The sequence below is a fragment of the Lolium rigidum genome, chromosome 6 (genome assembly GCF_022539505.1).
Source record: "Lolium rigidum isolate FL_2022 chromosome 6, APGP_CSIRO_Lrig_0.1, whole genome shotgun sequence".
Taxonomy (NCBI): domain Eukaryota; kingdom Viridiplantae; phylum Streptophyta; class Magnoliopsida; order Poales; family Poaceae; genus Lolium; species Lolium rigidum.
The window spans coordinates 283,687,227-283,696,073 of NC_061513.1; the positions used below are offsets into that span (position 1 = coordinate 283,687,227).

General features: G+C 41.0%; 1 pseudogene; it reads right to left on the bottom strand.

Annotated features, from left to right (window-relative positions):
- Positions 1–226: 226 nt before the first annotated feature.
- Positions 227–1,257, bottom strand: LOC124668375 (annotated as a pseudogene).
- Positions 1,258–8,847: the final 7,590 nt, after the last annotated feature.

The following is an 8,847-nucleotide window of genomic DNA, read 5'->3' on the forward strand; positions in this document are numbered from 1 at the left end:
AAAAAATGATACATACACCATTGATGCAAGTTTCATACGTATCTGTTTGTTTAGTGCATGCATCTCGTGTGAACAATGCTAACTATGTACCATGTTATCACCAACTAGTAAATTAAAATAGCATATGAGACAACAAGCAACTTTTAGAAGAGTAAACATAAAAGGTAAAACTCTACTAGAGTTCACAACACTATCAGGATGAAAAGAATCCAGATGGTTGAACAGTTCAAGCCTCCTTAAAGATATCTTCTGGATTTTGAAGTGTGCCAAACAGTGAGTCCATCCAGATAGTGTAGTGGCCATAGTTGTGCCGGTAAGTGGTATGGTGAATAGTGTGATATCCAGCGCCCATCACCGGCCAAACCTTGCCATGAATGCAATCATGGATATTAGCTGTCCACATAGCCTCCATGAACAAGAGGGCAACGTTAGTCCTGAAGTGCGTTGGGAAAAGGAAGGAGCAACCACATGCGGCATGGCTAGTAAAATCCCATCCAGCGGATGGGATGCTAGTCCTGCAAGGAACAAAGGGTATAAGATGAATCTGTATGTAGTGGTGATGATAAGACAATTGCCGTCATCAAAGGAGCATTACATCCTAACTGTATTTTCTAATGGCACGCCCTTTGACACTTAGAACATCAAAGAAAGAATCATAGTGTTAGTGAGATTTAAAATAATAAGTACGATACAAATAAACATATATAATCAAGTATAATGTTATACATCTATGACAAGAACAATTCTCAACAATCAAAAAAATTTAGAACTCCACTTCAATTAGAAGTATATAAACACCAACATCACCTGGGCATTGCTATCTAGCACGATAAACAAATCAATGATGCAATTAAAATTTACAAGACTCAACGGGTTAGGAAAAGCTTACCCGCAAATGGTGATAAGGTATTTTCCTTGTTGTAAACGTGGTGGACTGCATGGAGGTGCTTGTATAATGGCTTTATGTGATGCAACTCCCTGTGCACCCAGTACATTCCGCACTCCACAAAGATGAGATATAAAGCCAGATAGGCAAGATACATTGGCCAACCAACATCGGTGATATGAAAGAAACAATGTGTCCATCCACTCTCGATCATGTACTCATATACAGTTGGAAGAACGGTGTAGAAAGGCATGGACACTGATGCAACAAGTATTTGCTTCTTCATAGCTTCCACCGCAGGGATAGAATCTGCATCAAATTCCTTAAGGGTTTCAGGACCACGTTCTGTAAAGTCTTTACAATAATTCATAGGTAATCAAAGTTCTACAAATAACCTTAACAATACATCAATTAGTCATCTAAGTAGGTTATACCTTATACATACCATGCAGCATTGCAAGCATTTTCAGCAAGTGGCTAAATGATATGGCTCATAGGTTTAAAATATTTATTAGGTGAGAGCGCTTTGCCGTTATTTGGTCACTCTACCTATCTAGAAATGATAAGGTTTTTAATGATAAAAATTCTGCTCTCATGCAGGTTATCGACCGGTGCACACCTTTGGTTCGTTCATGATCGTTTCTACATCATGTGGAGAATCCAGACCTGTTTATGCAGGTGTTTACACGGTTAGAGAACACGCGAGGGATATTTTTTTATCTAAAATGGATGGCGGCGTAATCTGTGGATTGGACCTAGATCACCGTAGGCCCCTATGCAATTCACTAGTGGATTACTTGTTGTACTTTTGGGCGATCGGTCCTGGACAGCTATGTTCATCCTAGTTATGGAAAGATCGGGTGTAATCTTAAACCTTTTAAGCAATAAAACTTCTTTATTTTAAAAAGAAAGCGGATTTGAAGATCGGAAAAGGAGCACAATAGTTGTGCTCGTGATGAATGTTGTAATCAGGTAAAAACCTCCACATGGTGCTCAATTAGACTTAAAAGTATACAAATTGACTATACGGACATAGTTCATCTTGAAAAATACTTTCACAATCATAATAACCTTGTGTTCATAGAATGAATAGTATCATGAAACAAAATGGAAAAATTCCAAGGAAGAAAGAAATCCAGCTAAAAAGCTTCTATTTTTGTGTAGAATGAAATACAAACTATTTGGCCTTACGATTTGGCAAAAACATAGAATACATCTTTACTATTAAATGGGAGTTGGTCGTTTGACGCTCAACGCGTTTGATGGTCGTCATTAAAAACATCCTGACCGTTAAATCTAATCTTCCCATCACGCTACGTCCGATCAAATGAGAGCAAATATTTTCCATCCTCAACATAATTATGGTATCTCGTGCAATCTTTACTATTAAATGGGAGTTGGTCGTTTGACGCTCAACGCGTTTGATGGTCGTCATTAAAAACATCCTGACCGTTAAATCTAATCTTCCCATCACGCTACGTCCGATCAAATGAGAGCAAATATTTTCCATCCTCAACATAATTATGGTATCTCGTGCAACTTAGGCGTCCTACCTTAGGAAGATTGATATTTCCTATTACAGGAGCGCGTTCTAGGAAATCACAATAATTAGCAAGATATGCTCCGGAAGAGGAAAGGTCCCCGAGCATGCTAACAAATCAGATCTTAGTTGCTAAAATTGAGAAATCAGATCTTAGTTGCTAAAATTATCCGTGCTTGCGGATCTCCATCTCCATGATATCGGGGCTTGTATCTTTACTATTAAATGGGAGTTGGTCGTTTGACGCTCAACGCGTTTGATGGTCGTCATTAAAAACATCCTGACCGTTAAATCTAATCTTCCCATCACGCTACGTCCGATCAAATGAGAGCAATTATTTTCCATCCTCAACATAATTATGGTATCTCAGGCAACTTAGGCGTCCTACCTTAGGAAGATTGATATTTCCTATTACAGGAGCGCGTTCTAGGAAATCACAATAATTAGCAAGATATGCTCCGGAAGAGGAAAGGTCCCCGAGCATGCTAACAAATCAGATCTTAGTTGCTAAAATTGACAAATCAGATCTTAGTTGCTAAAATTATCCGTGCTTGCGGATCTCCATCTCCATGATATCGGGGCTTGTACCTGATAATTTTTGGTTCATATACTAGGTCGCAGAAAACCCTCCACGTTTGAGTTTCCCAAGCACTACGCTCTAGCCCTCCCTAAATGTCTCTCCCTAAACTGATTGTTCCACCAACCCAATTCCCGGATCGCGAGGATGATGGATCGGGAGCATGGCCCTCTAGCTTTCATCCGTCATGACCACCACGGAATCCCCACACACATCACGGCCCCCACGAGCGCTCGCGCTCCACCGCAAGAGAGCAGACTCCGCTCCCCTTGGATTCGTTCTCGCAGCGCCGATTTAGAAAAGAACTCCGGCGGCAAGTGGCGGAGCAACGCGGGCAACAAAGACAACTAGATCGAGCACTGCAACAAGTACCGCAAGAGGTGATGTCGACGGATGCCGTCGTGCACAGCTGCGTGCAGGGTCGGTGTAATCATCAAGGTCTAAGTATCTCCAAAACTAAGAGGAGGCGCAAGAACAAGATAAAAAATAGTGAGTTTTCTTGTTTCCTGCCTTTCTTCGAGTAAATTTCGTCCTCTGAAATTTATTTTCTTTGCACGTCTCTGAACAAAAAGATGAATAATCCATCTCAAGATTACATACTCCAGCCCGATATAATTACACATGCAAGTATGCAACGCACTGGTTCCAACATTATTTTGACAGGGTATTAGAGAAAAATTAAATTGGGGGAGTAAAAAAATATTTGGTTTCTAACCATGTATTCAACTCGACGGTGCAGGAACTACGACGAAGAACACGAACAGCTTTACCTACCATCCATAAGACTCAACTATTGATGCAGGAACCATCATGCCACATATTCATCTAGGGAAAAAATAGATGCTGGATTCTATTGTGGTAAGCTTTGTTTTGGTTCTCCTATCGCTTATATTTTTTATGCACAACCTACAAAATTTTCTTGGATGCAACTATCTATTCCTTATTGTCCCAGTTCTCACCATGACCAAATCGACTTTTCTTTTTTGCCAGCCTTATGAGTTTATAAGGGAAGAGCATTTTGTTTTGCTTCGCTGATATTAAGTTACCGCAGTAATGCTTATCGCTTGAACACTACCTTGATAGTTCTATCCACGAACTACAGCACCTTGGTGGTAACAACAACAACTTCATCCATCGGTTCTAATTAATTGGTTTATATCAGCCAAATTGTTCAGCTGAATTTCGCTTTTCTCATACTAATGCTCTATCCAAGGAGATTTTTAAGCGATACAAAATTAAGTATTACTTGCTGGACTTGATGGGAAGTGGACACAAAAATACTAATGCTCTATCCAAGGAGAATTATTTCCCTTAATAAGCTCTGTGCACACTTCCCATCTAAGGTTAGGTATTATTTGCGTATTACTTGCTGGACCACACACTTTGTTTCATCTATTATCCATGTTCCCCAGCGATGTCGATAACACCGACGCGTTCTTCGCTAACCTCAGTGGAACAACGCAGTCCGACGAGCGCCACCGTCGGCCGTCGCCGTGTTCGAGCTCGACAACCCGAATACAATTTGGGCCGACAACGACCCTCGGTGGGACGACATTTTAACCGAGACAACCTCGCGCCTAGCTGGTGGCGTCAGAGTACATGGTGGCCCGCCTCGTTGGTGGCAACAGAGTACGGCGGCGGCCTCACTCGCCGTTGGCGGCAGAGTGCAGCGGCGGCCTCCCTCGTCGGCGTGCGGAGTACGGGATGGAGATGGGGATAGATACGGTTGTTTTTCTGTGGTTTGACTTTTTTAACTGTGGGCTCTAGTCCTCCTCAGCAAATTGGGCCTGTCAACTGAGCCCACAGGTCAGAAACGCTGATAATTTGTTATCAATTCAGGATTAGTGCTATTTAAGAAAATATCGGCAAAATGTGGTGGGTTTTCGAAACACAAACAAAGTGGTACTGTACTAAAATGAAGATTTAGTTGCGAATACGGTGGTTATGCTAACAACTCCTGGGAAAAAGAGCAACAACCGATTCTTTTTTTAGATAAAAAGCTACAACCGATTCTCGAGCTCGATCAGTTCATACGTTACAGATTGTACATTCATCCTTATTCCCATTTTGAAACCAGATTACAAATTACAACCAAACCGCACGGGGAATCGTCACGGTGCTTGCTAGATTTGCACACGTTACCGAAGAACAGAGCCGGAGCTTTTTTCCAACCGGGCTTCTCACCCCTTTCCATTTTCATCATAAAAACGGAAATACATTGTTCGACACACACCAAACACACCAGGAAGGGGGGGGAGGAGGAAGAGAAGCGAGCTGGAGCACTAACAGGAAACCCACTGTGATATCCTTGCAAAGCAAAGATAACACCATGGGACAAAAACCTGTTACCACTTTAGCCTACATCCTAACTAAGTTTGATCAAAGAACCCTTACAACCATAAAACCACTCGACCAAATGACAACCTAGTTCCGGAGACAAAACCAACATCAAAAGCTGCCAGGAGGAGAACAGAATAGCTTCCAAGGATCTTGTGCATCATATCCGACGCAAGTCACTTCATGAGGATCCAAAACATTCATCGGGTAGAACAGCGCAACATCCGTGACTCACCCGAGGTCACCGACCATTACCCGCCGGCACGAGCCGGTCCGGCCTTGATCTTCTTGGTGAATTCTGCCGCCATCCTCATCGACTTCTCCGAACCCTGGACCATCTCGTTCCTTGATCTCTTCAGGTTGTAAACCTGCCCAATATATCAAAAACGAACAAACAATGAAAATAGCTTCCATAGGTGATTTCATCACATGCCCATCAAAAGTAACTCTATTTCGAACATTCCAAATGGACCAGCACACCGCAGCAATGCCCACCATATAAATCTGCTCACCACCAGGGAGAAAAGCATAGAACCAATTAATAGCTTGCCATAAGGAACTCGGGCATTGTCTTGCACCAATAATTTTACCCAAAGTTGCCCAGGTAACTCGGGCCACCGAGCATGTAAAGAAAAGGTGCTCAATTGTTTCCAACTGGTTACCAAAAGAGCAAACAGGATTCCCGAGGCCACTTTCGTCTTCGCATATTGTCACGCGTAGGGATAGCATTTCGAAAAACTTGCCACATGAAAATCTGAATTTTCAAAGGAATTTTTGCATTCCAAATCAGCCTATTATCAGAACCAAACAGATTTCTCTCAAGGTAATCATAAACCGATTTAGTTGAAAATCTCTTATTATTAGTAAATCCCCAAGTGATCACATCATCCGTATCCTCTAGGTTAATGCAATTAACTTTTGCATTAATGATTCCCCATTGAGTAGCTAGGTCACCATGCAAACGCCTACGAAACCTCATATCACCATTTTTTTCAACAAACTCTTTAATAGTGCAACCTTTCATCTGACAAATGTCATAAAGATCGTGATATGTTTCGCATAAAGGAAATTCACTATCCCAAGGATCCTCCCAAAATCTTACCACACCTCCATTTTCAAGGAAATTTTCCTCCCAGCCATATATGTTTCTTTCACTTGCATTAAGGATTTCCAACAAGGAGAATCTGAAAACCTAGGAAGCACATTAGCAATAGTTTTATTTCTCAAATATCTCGCTTTAACAATTCTCTGCCACAAACCATCCTGTGTATCCAATTTCCACCACCACTTAGTTAACAAGCTAATATTTTGTCTTCTTAAATTTTTAATGCCTAAGCCCCTTTCTTCTTCGATCTACACACTTTGTCCCAACTAACCATGTAGTAACTTTTTTTATCTTTCTTTTTTTGCCAAAAGAAACGTTTCCTATGTTTGTCAGCTTTTTCCAAAAAGGTCTTGTTCAACAGAAACATGGACATGGGATAGTACAGAGTGGAAGACAAGCAAGCATCAATAAGCACTTTCTTAGCGCCTGAGGAAGCATTATTACCAATCCAAGCATCAAGTTTCCTAACAAGCTTATCATCGACATAGTCCCAAGTCCGAAGTTTTCAAGGCTACCGAAGATATGGGCACCCCCGGATATTTCATAGGAAGAGTACCCACTTGACATCCAAACATATCGAATATAAGCCAAGCAATCTCATTATCCCCTCCGATGATAAAGATTTCACTTTTCAAGAAGTTAATCTTAAGCCTCGACATTAACTCAAAGGAGTAAAGCAACAACTTCAGATTTATCGCTTTATCAGTGATCATGCTGAATACATAACACCGTATCATCGGCATATTGCAAAACCGCCACTCCCTTAGGGATCAAATCATCGGCTAAGCCAACAAGCATATCATTCTCTTGTGCACGCAGCACCATCTTAGTCAGGGCTTCAGCAACCAGGTTAAACAGAGTTGGCGACCAAGGATCACCTTGACGCACCCCTTTAGCACTCTGGAAATAAGAGCCTATTTCATTGTTTAATTTTACACTAACTGTCCCCTCAAACGAGCTTTTTTTAACCCAAGAACACCGAGTTCATTGAACCCACGAATTCTATGACATTCCAACAAGAAGTTCCAATTAACCTTGTCGTACGCTTTTTCAAAATCCAACTTTAAAACAATCCCACATTGCTTCTTGACATGAGTGTAATTAAGAATCTCGTGTAAAGAGAGAACACCATCCATAATATTCCTCCCTTTAATAAAAGCGTTTTGTTGAATACTAAACAATTTCCCGGAGTAGGGTTCCAAACGTAGAGTAAGGGTTTTGGTAATCAACTTGTAGATACATCTAAGTAAACATATAGGACGATGCTGCTGAAGTTATACGATCAGCCCCCACCATCTTCGGGAGTAAGGTAATTATCCCGTAATTGCAGTCGCTTAACATCTAAGGGTGCCGTTATAAAAACACTCAAAGAGATACATAATCTCAGGTTTCACCAAATGCCAACAATGTTGGAAGAATTCAATAGGAATATTATATCGGGCCCGGGTGCTTTATTAACGTCCATGGAAAAAAGGCGCAGACTCAATTTCCTCTACAGTAAAGGGTCGAGTCAAATCAAGGTTATCATTTTCATTAAGGTTTTCATCACTCGACCACAAGGACTCATCAAGATGTAACAAGTTACCAGGAGCCGGTCCAAACAAGGACTTATAATAGTCAGTAGCATGTTTCAAAAGATTTTTAGTCCCCTCAATATCAACATTTCCATCTTTTAAAACATGAATCAAATTTTTTCTTCTCCAGGCCATTTGCGACTCTATGAAAATACGCGGTGTTTTGATCACCTTCAAGCAACCATCTCTCATGAGATCTCTCGTAACCAAAAAGCTCTTCATCCGCATAAATCTTTTGCAACTCGATAAGCACCTCCGTTTTTCTAATAAAATCCTCGAGAGGAGAGCGCATCATATTCTTCCTTACTTTCTAAAAAGGCTAGCTCTTCCTTAAGCTCCTTCTTCCTTTTTCTTATATGACCAAAAAGATTCGAGCCCCACCCTTTAAAATGCTTTTAAACCTTTTCAACTTAATATTCATGATATCAATGGGATCCATAGTATTAGCCTAGCAACTTCCATATTTTCTCAACTTCGAGGAAGAAAATCCTTATTTTTAAGCCAGGATATATCAAAACGAAATTCCCGATTTTTTTTTAATGATCCATCAATTTCCCCAGACATTAGCAAAAGAGGACAGTGGTCTGAAAGCTCCGATACCAGTTTCCTCACTTGAACCAGAGGAAAAATGTCCTCCCAATCAGAAGACATCAGGACACGATCAAGTTTCTCTAAAGTAGGCTCCCTCTTGTTTATTGGACCAAGTATATGCGCCTCCCGACATATGTATCTCCCTTAAACCAAGAGTATGGATAATCGAATTAAAGATGTCGAAAAGTGAGGCAGCGGTACTTTTTTATTCTTCTCCCGCAGTGTCGCAAAATATTA